At 45.7% G+C, this 12,720-nt stretch overlaps 1 long non-coding RNA gene across 2 annotated transcripts in view; it reads right to left on the reverse strand.

Annotated features, from left to right (window-relative positions):
* Nucleotides 1-12,720, reverse strand: part of LOC141570533 (uncharacterized) — a 55,930-nt gene that overhangs the window by 21,008 nt on the left and 22,202 nt on the right. Inside the window, exons 1-2 of one of the 2 annotated variants that reach the window (XR_012494619.2) lie at nt 8,767-11,305; nt 7,817-7,925 (exon numbers count right to left, since the gene is read on the reverse strand). This is a non-coding gene — a long non-coding RNA (uncharacterized LOC141570533). Of the gene's footprint in view, nt 1-7,816; nt 7,926-8,766; nt 11,306-12,720 lie in introns of those variants that run through there. The other variant, XR_016020900.1, reaches the window with a different exon arrangement.

Consider the following 12,720-nt stretch of genomic DNA (forward strand, 5'->3'; position numbering starts at 1 on the left):
AATACAGAGTTCCAGGCTCCACCTCCAGAGAGTCCAAATCAGAAGGTTTGAGAAGGACCCCAGGAATCTCCATTTTAATAAGTAACCCTACCTGCACAGCAATGGAAACAATCAACAAAATGAAAAGGCAACCTATGGAATTGGAGAATATATTTGCAAATTATATATCTGATAAGAGGTTAATACCCAAAATACATAAAGAACTCCTAAACTCAATAACAAAAATCAAATTGAAAAATGGGCAAAGGAACAGAACATTTTTCCAAAGACATACAAATGGCCAACAAGTGCGTGAAAAGGTGCTCAACATCACTAATCACCAGGAAATGCAAATTAAAACCACAATGAGATATGACCTCATACTTCTTAAAATGGCTATTATCAAAAAGGTAAGAGATAACTAGTGCCTGAGAGGATGTGGTGAAAAGGGAACCCTTGTGCATCGTTGGTGGGAATGCAAATTGGTGCATACTATGTAAAACAGTATGGAGGTTCCTCACAAAATTAAAAATAGAACTGTCATATGATCCAGCAATTCCATTTCAGGGTATATATTCAAAGAAAATGAATTCACGATTTCAAGGCGATATCTGCACCACCATGTTCATTGCAGCATTATTTACAATAGCCAAGACATGGAAACAACCTAAGTGTCCATTGATGGATGAATGGATAAAGAAAATGTGAGATAGATTTACATAGAGATACATACAGAGGGTGCCAAAAAAAAATATGTATGCACATTTTAAGAAAGGAAAAAACTGTATTAAAATTGTAATATTCAATATATACTAATAACAAAAGATGAATACAAGTCACGTGTATATATATATTTTTTTGGCACCCCTGGTATGTATATATGCAATGGAATATTATTGAGCTATTAAAAAAAGCAGGAAATCCTGCCATTTGAGACATGGATGGACCTTGAAGACATAATGATAAGAGAAATAAGTCAGACGGAGAAAGACAAATATCCTGTATGGCCTCACATAAATGTGGAATCTAAAAATACCAAACTCAAAAAGTAAATAAATAAAAATAAAAATGCCAAACTCATAGAAACAGAACAGATTGGTCAGAGGTGGGGGTGGGGATGAGTGAGTAAATGGGTGAAGGGGGTCAAAAGCTACAAACTTCCAGTTATAAGATAAGTCATGGAATATAATATACGACATGAAGACTATAGTTAACAATACTGTATTGTATATTAGAAAGTTGCGAAGAGGGTAAATCTTAAAAGTTCTCATTATAAGAAAAGAAATTGTAACTGTGAGCTGATGGATGTTAACTCATTGTGGTAATAATTTCTCAATATATACATATATCAAACCATTATTTGGTACATCTTAAACTAATACAATGTTATATGTCAATTATATCGCTATAAAACTGGAAAAAAGTAATATTAGGTGATGCTTATAGGCCAATGGGAACCACTGGACGAGAGGCTTCCCATGTTTTCTTTCAGCCTGACAACTGTATGGAAAGAGGGTTTGATTGAAGTTCAGAAAAGACACATAACTCCCACCTACCTCTTCTCCAATCAAAAGGCCCACCTCCATCCTCCCCAGGGCAACGGTCTGTGCACTACCATCTGGCTGCACCCAGGATTTCCCTAAACCAGCTCTAACCCCCTCTGCTGGCTTTCTGCTTGCCACACTCACAAAGCAACGTGGAAGGAAGTTTTCTCGTCAGGGACTAAGGACACTCCATGTACACATGCACACACGTGCACACACACGCACGTGATTATGAGCCAATCTACTGAGCAGTGAAATGCTTCTCTCCACACTCAGTGAACTCACTGAGCCTGCAGATGAATACATCAAGTCAGAAACAAAGTGCAAACATTGGGATCAAACCAACAGATAAATTACAAATTGAATCAGTGGCTCTCCCTCTCACTCTGCTGTCGAGGCAGGTTATTAGCTGTCTGGACATGCCCAGTGGCTGGCAACACCCCCACACACATGCAAACAACATCCACGAAGCCCCTCCCTGGTCAGGCAAGAAGCAGAGGTGACCTTGACACTTGTCACTCCTAAGCCTTTAGCACCAAGGCCCGTGACAGCACTCAGGATTCTGAGCTTTGGGCAGGAAAAAAACAAACTTTCCTTTGGCTCTCGCACAAGGTACCAGCTGGTAAGCCCACAGAACTTCTGCCAGTTCACTCACACAGTGTTCTGTGCCATTCCCCAGTCCCTGCTGCCCCCTCCCGCCCCCTCCACAGTCCAGCCTCATGTTACAGCAGAATAGGAATGACCACCCGGCAATGGCCTCACAGAGAAAGGAGGAACTGGCAGAAGTGCGTCTCCCCCAAAGAAAATAAGAATGAGGCAGGGTTGATAAATGACCCAGAGGGAAGGTCTGATGGAAGACACAGCGGGGACATTTAAATCTACAAACGCTTACTGCGATCAGCCATGTGGCATGTGTGGTGCTGGCTGCTGAGCTTACAGAGCTGAGTAACCGCGCTCCCTTGTCCTCAAGGATCACATCTTCTAGTAGAAGACGCAGACAACCGATGGCACACCAGGCAGAGGGGCACAGGTACAAATAAAATGCACATAGCAAGGGGCAACTACTTCTCCCTACGAGGAAATGAGGACAGACGTGGCATGAAAATTTCTGACCTATTTAGGGAGCAGTGAGTGGAGCCCATGACTGGAACATGCCAAGTATGGAGGACTGGCGTGGGCATGGAGGAACAATAAGTCAGGGCTGGAGACCAAAGAGAGACACTGTGATGGCTCAAACCATGGCGGGGCCCAGCAGTGAGGATGGAGGGAGGGCACAGATTCACAAGATGCTGTGGTACAATATAAAGGCCCTGGTGACTCAATGACTATGGGGGCTGGAAAGGGACAAGAGAGCATTCAGTATTTCAGAGGATTCAAGTGAGGGTGGAGGAATGGTGCAGGATTAGTAGACTTAAGACCTGGTCTAAAACAGTGTGAGGCCAGAGCTGGCAGGTTAGAGCAGGTTTCCTGCGAATAAAAGCAGTGAGGGAGGTGAAATGATAGGAGGTGGTGTTCAGAAAGGGCGTTTCAGAGGTGGAATAATTTTGAGGCATCCAGGGTATGGCCATGGGGGTAGCTGAACTGGAGAGAAGCCGGTAGGTCAGAGTGGAGGAGGTAACGGTCATTCCAGTGAATGTGGAGGTCACTTGGAATGACCGTAGGAGGTCGAGTGGAGGAAGAGCCTGGGACTCAGTGACTTATCCTAGGGGAAGGTGGAGATGTGAGCTGGACGTCCGAAGAGGAGGGTACTGAGGATGAGGAGAGGATGGAATAACCAATTGATGCTCCTTTTGAAGAAGAAGGGCTCCCAAACAGAGTTCACAGGTCAGTGGCCTGAAGGCAGCAGTGAGAGGAAGGGGAAGGGCACGCCTGCCTGCAGTTTCACCCAGATTGCCCTCAGAAGTACATCTGGGATGACCCTTTCTCCACCACTTCTGGAAATAAAAGCCAGTCCCATGTGGGAGCCGATGCTGTGTGTGGTGCTCTGCACAGAGCAGACCCCAGACCGGATGACTTCTGCTCTAGGACCTTTTTCCCATCCACCCCGCTCCTCTCTGGGAATGTGTCCTAGGTCAGGGCTCGAGGCTCCCCACCCCAGTCGGCAAGGGCCATCTGGTAGGACGACCTCTTGGGGAAACAGTCTGATGATGATATGCCTTTGATTTTTTTAGCCATACAGGGTTCAGTCGATAGGATTCAAGGTGAACTGCCTCATCCAACCATTTTCGGTCTCCGTGAACACATTGAGAAAAGATTCCCCCTTATTTGTGGTTCTCCTGTCACCTTTTACTTTCCCTTTCCACGCAAGCAGCACACATTTTATGCTTCCAGTTTTTCTATATAGGACATTTCCTCCAGGTCCTATAAAACCAGTTAGAATAAGTCTCTGCTTGGCCTTGCAAAGGTGGGCACCTACACACATGGGCCCACCTCAGATGGAGTTCCCAACAACAAAATAAGACCATGTTGTTTTCCTCCCCAAAAAGTACATGCAGAGTCTTCATTGAATAACATCATCCTATAATTGGTCATAGAAATAAAATAAATGATGACAAAGTATAGCAAAGGTTACCCAGGTCTCCAACACAGTAATGTCCTTTTCTTAATGAGCTATTAAAGCAGCAGATTAGGACACATCTGTACAAGATGCTACCCGCACCTTGAAGCATCAACCTTTGTGTCTGTTGTTTTAACAATTTGAAACAGAACCATTTGCAAAAATGTCATCAAAATGAGTATAGTTTTGTGGCACAGTGCTGTCCTTAGAGCCATACTGTCATCCCATGACGGGGACATGTTTGGAGCGCGGAGATCTGGCTCTTCTCTTCCTCACTGCCAATCTGGGGTTGTCAGCATGAGGGGTCCAACTGCCCTTTTCAAAGCCCTCAGTGCCCCTAACCTGCTGCCCATGACACCCTGGGAATAAATAATGATTTTCTGAGGATATCTGAAATCAAACAAATTTCATTAGTAATATTAATTTACACTAAATTCTAAATCTGGGCCCCAGTTTGAGAGCCTAAGGCTGAGATGCTTGGTGCCTTTCAGGTGGAAATAAATACATGGGCTTTGTGATAGCATTGACTTCTGTTCAGAGGACCCCTCCCTTTTATTTCTGGAACCAATGGTGCGATCTGAAGAGATAGGCTGCTGGTAGAGGGCTCCCAGGCTTATGAGGCTGAACCCCCATTTTGTTTATGAAAGTCATCTTCATGCATATCTGCACTGAAGTTCCCAACAGGGGGCTGTCACAAGCAGGGATACTATTTGACAGCAACAACAAAGCCATAAAGTTCCTCTAACTCAGAAGTAACGCCAATGCTATCAATAATTTTCTCTTGCCCAGAATTCTATATTCATATCCACGTGAAATTTATATCTATAGGGAAAATTTCTGAGCAAATACATTGGAAGTTTGAAATGTCATTTGCTAAGGGTGGTCTATGGTGCCTAAAATTGGAACATTTGAGTGAAATCTCTCAGAGAAAAAAACAGAGTTCTCTACATTTACACATGACCAAGTTTCTACATTCCGGTAGCGTTCACCAGCTCTTAGCGCTTACCTCTGACCCCTGTCTCTCCCACTCTTTCTATCTCAATAGTTGGCCCTTTCTACCCCTCCTCTGAAAAGCGCACACATTTAGTGCAGCTCTGTTACTTAGCATGACAGGGCAATAGCTGAAATGTCACCAGGAAATATCAAGACGAGTATAATTTGAAGAAAGCTGGGATAGGTTGCCCGTGTATGTAATAAAACGCACCCAGGGAGAAGTAACGTCATGTCACACACCTGTCTGAACCGGACACTAGAGCTCGAGCTACATGTGCCATCGGAAGCACCACCTACCACTCAAGGCTGAAAAGTGACTTAAGTCACCTGGTGTCCTTGGAAGGAGCCCAGCACAGCCCCCACAGAAGAAAGCCACTTCCTCATGTCACTGAGCTGCTATTTCCAGATCTAAGGGACACAGGAACAGCTCAGATTAGTGGCAATCTAACCCGGGTCACCAGCCCCAGTAACAGATAGACATTGCTTTCAAAACCTGAATCACATCTCGGTTTAACAAGTGAGGCACAGAGGCTGTATGAGTCGCCTTGGAACTGGCACAGGATCAAAGCTTCTTCTCTGCCTCCAGGGGCCAAAACTATTGACCCCTAAACTGCCCCAGCCCTTAGAGCAAATGGTTGAAATTCCCTTACACCTAGATTCTGACTCACAGTTTCTCTGCTTCTCTCTTCAGCCCAGAACACAAACAGCCTATCTTCCTGCTCTGACCATTAGAACTTAATTTCCCTCATTTGAAAGACCATCATGTTACTAATTTGGAAAAGAAAATGCTCTTCGAATTTTTCTTTGACTTGGAAGGAACTTCACTATCTCCTGGGACAAATCCACATCTTCTTCTTCTTCCCATATGACATGCGCCCTTGATGATCCCCCATGGAACCCCCCACCCCCGCTTCCTAATGCCTTGGGGTCAACCTCTAATCTTGCTCCCAGCCGCCACACTCCACATGACATAGAATCCTATCAGTTCTGCTTTGCTCCGTTCTTACTGCCTCTGCCTTAGCTGAAGTCCAGAGCTTGACCTTCACCATTTGCAGTAACATCCCTGAATTGGATCAAAACCCTCCACCACTTATCAAAATATATCCATTTCCTGCTTAAAACATCGCGATGGCTCCTTATTGCCATCGGAATTCACCTGGTTCAATTTCACAAACATATATTGCACACTCACGACGTGTTAGGCTGGGGCTGATGATATTAGGTTGGTGCAAAAGCAGTTCGTGTTTAAAAGGTTAAAATTACAAAAACTGCAATTACTTTTGTACCAACCTAATATATAGGCAAAGGAGGCTGAGTCTTCCCCTGAAAGAGTTCACAAGAGTCTGCCAGTGGGATAGGCACATACATGAACATGGCTTCATGTGAAAAGCACTAAAGTGAACGAAATTATAAAACATTTTGGAATCTGGGGGCTAGAGGTTCGAAGACACTACAGGAGACTGGTGACATTTGAGCTGAGGCTTAAGGGGTAAGTAGGTATTTGTCAAGTGGGTACTGACGAAAGGGACGCCATGGGATCTTTCTGGGAAGGCAAATGACTTGGACAAAGACATAGAACTATGAAAGCTCCTGAGTGGTTCAGGTCCGCTGAATGGATGACCCACTGTCCCTGGTCATCACTGCCCCATGCCACATGTACCACCTTTAGCAGAAGACCATCTAAAGCAGGCTACAGCAGGTAGGAAGCCAGGCATCCAAATAACAAATCCAACTCAGAATGCAGCTCCTTCCCACAGATCTACAAAGGGGCTGTGGAAGGGCAGGAAGAGGAGGTAACACCCAGTCCTGAGACTCTAAAGGGAAGTCTATGGACCAGTCTCCATCAGCATCTCTCTGGATGAGGCATTCCCATAGCCCTAAGATAATGATATCCAGTGACAATGAGCAGCCCCACTGATGTCCTGGAGACCTACCCCTCAGAATGCTGGCTGTTCAGCACTAACCAAGTACCACAAGACATTAGCAATGTACAGTAAAGGGCATTGCCCCTAACCACAAAGTATTCACAATCTCAGAGCGTACAGCAGACATGGTGCATGCATAATACCCAGTCTCGGTGCATACATGCAGAGCAATGAGTGGGCATGGCAGAATATAATGACATGCCCAACTGAAGGTCACAGCAGTAACTGAGCTCTTCAGATTGTGTAAGTCTGATCCGTGTGGGCTGGAGTCATCAGGGATAGGTTCAAGGACTAGGTGGGTGGGGCATGAGCTGAACCATAGAGATTTGGTGGGATCTGGGTAATAAAAAAAAAGAAGAAAAGAAAAAAAGAACAACCTGGGGGAACATTATCAGCCAAGGCAAGAGCCAGGACACCTATCCCCTTAGAATTGTAAGATGTCTTGGTGCTCATCCATGTCAATTCTTAGCCACTACAAAACTCTTTCTGCAGCCCCCAGACTATTAAAGCTCTTAACTGGGTGCTGTCAGGGCAAGAGAAAAGAACTGAATGGAGAGATTGTGTGGCAGACACAAATTCCTCTCTGTGCTGCTTTTCCTGATAGTGACACCTTCCTCCAAGAGACCAGCATCCTAAATCTTAAAACACCTTACCTTGGGGCTCAGGGGACAATCCTTCCCCTCTCCCCGCCCCGTGCCCCAGCCCTGTATCTCAGCAAAAATGTCATTCCCATCCAGGGTGACAGTTTGCCCTGCAGAACAGAGCAATCAGCTCCCATTCTCAGCATCCATATTCATGGGAAGTGTTCACGCTCTGACCTGTAGCCTGTGTGGGATGTCAGCCTGGGAGTCCAAGCTGATGGTCCCCAGAAGTGCACTTCAGGAATTAGTCCACAGCCATCTGCCTCTTCTCCAAGTAAGTTGGGCCCTGGGAGGAATAAACAGCTGTTGTCATTGCAGTCCCAGAGAAGCATAAAATCGGGCAAGGGCGAAGGGAGGTGGGACCTCTCCCAGCCAAGGCTGCTCCTGAGAGTGTTTGAAGGTTATTAGTGTGGCTATAATCAGGCCATTAGCTGAATGCAGGTGGAGAATGAAGTGGCTTTGAAATTGCTTTCCAGAGAAAGCAGAGCCTGTGTTGGTATAATCTATGCATATGATCTCTTTCAAGTAGCTCTTCAGCTTCCTACATGACCAACGGGGTAGGACTCAGGTCTCCAGCTAACTACAGTCAGAACTAGCCTCTTCCCTAGCCCTCAAAAGGGAACAGGGCCCTCCAGCCAAAGCCCTGCCCTCTACCTGTTCCACCTGTCCCATGTGAGCAAGTACAAGCCATGAGTTCCTTTCTCATACTCCGAGTCAGGGTCCAGAGACTCAGTTGGCTCGTAAACACTTCTTTTTAGTTCACAGGAAGGTGGTCTCACTCTGCACCCCAGCATAAGCAGCGGCCAGTGCACAATGCCCAGGGTAGCCATCCAATCCCCCTCAGTCTTCCCAAGGGGACTCAACAGCAATCTCATTTCCAAGGGCAGCTGAGAGAGGGGTCCTCAGAAAGGCCTGGACAGGATGAAACTCCTTTTGAGCCACTTAGCTGACCCAGGCCTTCTCCTTCAGAGGTAGCAGGAAGAAGCAGTGTCCCCACCTTCTGTTCCTTGGGGTTCCTTATCTTCGTTCATGGCACCCCATCCATCCGTCTCCCCAAGACAAAAGTTTGAGTCTTATCCTTTCGCTCACCCTCTCCACATCCAATCAATTACAAATTCTATACTTACATCCCTTCAGTCCAACCACTCTCCTCCTCCCCACTTCCACTGCAGTTGTTTCTGGCTCCTACCACAACAGCCTGACCGGGCCCTCTGCAGGCAATTCTGTCTCTTTCCAAACCCATTTTCCACACTGCAGCCAGAGTCATCTCCCAGGAATTTCAGATATGACACTCTAATGCCTCTGATCAGTCTGTCTGTCATTCTCATTGTCCTTAGGAAGGTATCCAAACGCCTCATCTGACCCCTTGCACTTCCATGAGCCTATGCTGTGGCCACACTGAAATTGCTCACATGTCCCAGCAGTTTTGCTTATCTCACCAGCAGCCTTTGCACACACTGCTGCCTCTGCCTGGAATGTAGACCCATCCAATCAAATGTGTTGACGCTCGGTTCTGTGAGTCTTATCATTGAACAATGGTAATTAGCGTGTAGTATATAGCCTGACTCATGCTGGATGAATGACTTGGCTATGATGCTAGGAATAGAAGCGTAGTCATAGCCTCCATGCCATCTAGTTCCCTACCACGGGAACTTTGATGCGCCAGAATGTGCTTTGCAACCTCAGGTTGTGTAAAATACTTTTGACACATCTGTCCACTGTTTTCAGAGCAGGTTGATGAGAGTCATGCGAGAACACAATCTTCTGAGCTGCTGTTTGCCGATTTCATGAACAAGTGAAGGGAAGCCAATTGAATTACAAGCTGACTCACAAAGTAGAAATTGCTCCATCTGGCTCAGCCTTCTTCTTAGGCCAGTTTTTCTGTCAATCCTCCTTGGTACCCCCAGGCCTACCCAGGTCTCTTTCACAAGCCAGCAGATGTGTTCGATGTAATGTTGGCAAAATGACATACAGATGGTCACCCATATGGTGCCAGTTTGGACCTGACTCTTGCAGAAAATTCTGGAAGCCCATTCAGCTATGAAGGACACCCACCAGCTTCCTGCACTGCGTCCAAAGCTGACTGCTCACGGGGACACTGGTGGGAAGCAGGTGTTTCACATAAATGGACCAACCTCTGCAAATCACCACCAATCAAGTCACTGGTGCAGGAGAAAATAAACTGAGAGAGAATTATCATCCAAGAGATAAAATGAACTGATGGCCAAGAAGGCAAGGGATAAGTCTGGATTTCCATAACACAAATTGTTATATTTCAGGCAGGCTTTGCCTTAGAATATGCCAGAAGCTTGGAGACAGAGGGTGTGAGGACTTCAAATTTAATTCCAGATGATGCAATATCTGGGGATGTTCAGCCTCGTAAGGGGCCAAAGAATAGATTCATTCAGCCAGTTGTTCAATAAATACTTACAATATTCCAGGCATTTATTGAACTACAATGTGCCAGGCACTGTACTAGGTGCTGGGAGCATAAAGGTGAACAATTCCCGTAAGGACCCTTCTTTCCAGAGACTTGCATTGTAATTGGGGGAAGATAGAGAGACAAACGAATAAGAAAAATTCCGATAGTAAAAAGTGCTATTCAGAAAAGTAAAATAGGATGATGTTATAGAGAAGAACTGGGTGTCTACTTTAGATCAGGTAACTAAGCGCGTCCTCTCTGAAAAGCTGACATGTGAAGCTACAATCTGAACGACAAGGAGGGACCAGCTAACCACACTGGCATCAAGGGAGTAGCTAGTGCAAAGGCCCAAAGACGGGTTGAAGCTCAAAGACAGTAGAACAGCAGTACCCTTACAATGCATGATCCTACAGAGAATAAAACTCTAACCAACAGTGAAGGGTTCAGGAAACTGATATCATCATGGGTTGAAAGCATCACCACCTAGAGCTGAAAGAGTGTAGAGAAAGCAGGGGTTGACAGTGGCTAGCTCAACAATATTTACCATTGGGAAGCTAAGAATTCTCAGAGGGATTCACACGAGGAGTAGGCTTGGCATTGGATCATGGAGACAGGGAGAAAAGCCAGGGTTTGGGGAGTTGGGTCAAGGCTAATACATAATGCGCAAGTATAGGAGCGGCTGGAGCTGAGGTATGTCTGGAGGATGGGGTTGAAGCAAGCCCAGGGTCAGATTCTAGGTGTGCAGGGAAGCAGACTAGAATATCCCAATGGATCAGTAACTCAGAATGCAGTCAGGAGCTAGATGTGAACCAGAGGTGAAGAAACCCAAGGATCATGGCATTTCCATTTCCAGGAAATTTGATATATGCTTCCTGTTGAGATAGGAACTAATCCAAAATTTGAACTAACCCCAGAACACAAATGGCTCCCAGATCTATACTTGGGGTCTACACATTTCTCCTGAAATTTAGTTCTAACTCTCTGAAAGTCTCAAGAAGTTTAAGCTCACTGTTTCCAATGTTAAACTCATGATTTCCCTCCCATCCACTCCAAATCACCTCCTTTGGCTACATGCCACATATCAGTGAGTGACAACCCTGCCTGCACTGCTCACAAGTTGGGAAGTTGGACGTCATCCATTGCAAGCTTGGGTTTCCCATGAAGCAGCATCTTAAATGAAGGTCTGCATAAGGAGATGTATTGAAAATTGCTCTTGGAATTCCCACCTGTGGAAGGGAAGGGAGGAAAGCAGGATTGGAGACGGGGGGGGGGGGCACATTGAGCTGCAGTAAAGTCTCAGCCAACACTTCAGGATGCTCTGAAGCTGGGATGGCCCTGAGAGTTGTCTCGAGGTGGGACAAGGGGTCCGAGATGTAGCCTTCATACGCAAATGCTGACCAGTCATTGGACGTGAGCTATCCAAGAAGGCGGTGTGACCTTGGACAAGAGATCTGTCTTCAGCCAAGGGCAAGTCTCCCAGCAGCTGGAGGAATAACTCCTTCAGTCCTGAGGGGTTCAGAGTGGCCGTCAAAGCATCTATTTCTCTCCCTTTTGCCTCATCCCCGTCATCCCATGAGAGACGAGATATGTCCTGGGATCCTCTTCTATACATTTCTCCCACCATCCTCTTCTCTCCTGCCACCGTGATACCAGTCCAAGTCTCAGAATTTCTCACCTGGGCTAGGTCTTCAACCTGTTTTCCCCAGTCATCTCCTCTCTATACTCCACATGGCTGCCACTTGGCTGTCTTATTTTTCTAACAGACAAGTCTGAGTTCATGACTCTATTGTATAAAACTCTTCAGCAGCTATCTTCAAAATAAAGTCAGAATTCTCTTCAGGATGAAATCTGAATTCAGGTCGCAGAATTCCAGGTCCTTCATGAAGTGGCCCCTGTTGAGGCCTCTCTCTCATCTCTCCCCACCCCTGAACTTTATGCTTCAGCCTTTTTGCATGACTTAGTGTTCCCTAAGTGTTCCTTAGGACATGTGGCTCTTTGGCCAGGAAGGCCTTTCCAACTCCACCCTCTCTGACTTTTAAGACTCATTGCAGAGCTCACTCAATCCTGAAACAATACACTCAACACAATCTATCTCCACTCCATCCCCCACCCCAGGTTATCTTGGTCTTCCCTCTATACCAGTACTCACAGATCTCTCATAATGACTTGATGTCTTGTACCCCTTCCCTGTGACAAGTAAGAGTCTTAAGAATAGAGACTATATTGTATTCTTTTAATATCTTCAAACACTACCACAGTGCATGGCACATAACAGGCACTCAGTAAATATTTGATGAATGAATCAGTCAACCAATGAAAATAAGAGAAGGTAGCAAAGTTATCTGACTATTTAATATCAAAACAAGATACTCTAAGGAGTTCATCTACCCAGTAGGGAATATAATAGCCACAAGGAATGGACAGATTGAATCTTCATACCAGGGCAACCTCCCCAGAGAATGTTAGGACTGTGTGCTCCATGACAGCCCCTTATTCATAGCCTGAGGGTCAGCCATGTATGTGTGTTTCTGGTAAGCTAGTGGGACATGTCCACTGTAGCTCACCTAATACTCATGCCAAACCCCTTCTCACACATTTTCATGCACTGGAGAGACTAAGAACCAAAAACCACATCCATTTCTAGACTCCAAGTGACCTA

The sequence above is a fragment of the Rhinolophus sinicus genome, chromosome 3, assembly GCF_057876585.1.
Source record: "Rhinolophus sinicus isolate RSI-liver-muscle chromosome 3, RSI-T2T, whole genome shotgun sequence".
Taxonomy (NCBI): domain Eukaryota; kingdom Metazoa; phylum Chordata; class Mammalia; order Chiroptera; family Rhinolophidae; genus Rhinolophus; species Rhinolophus sinicus.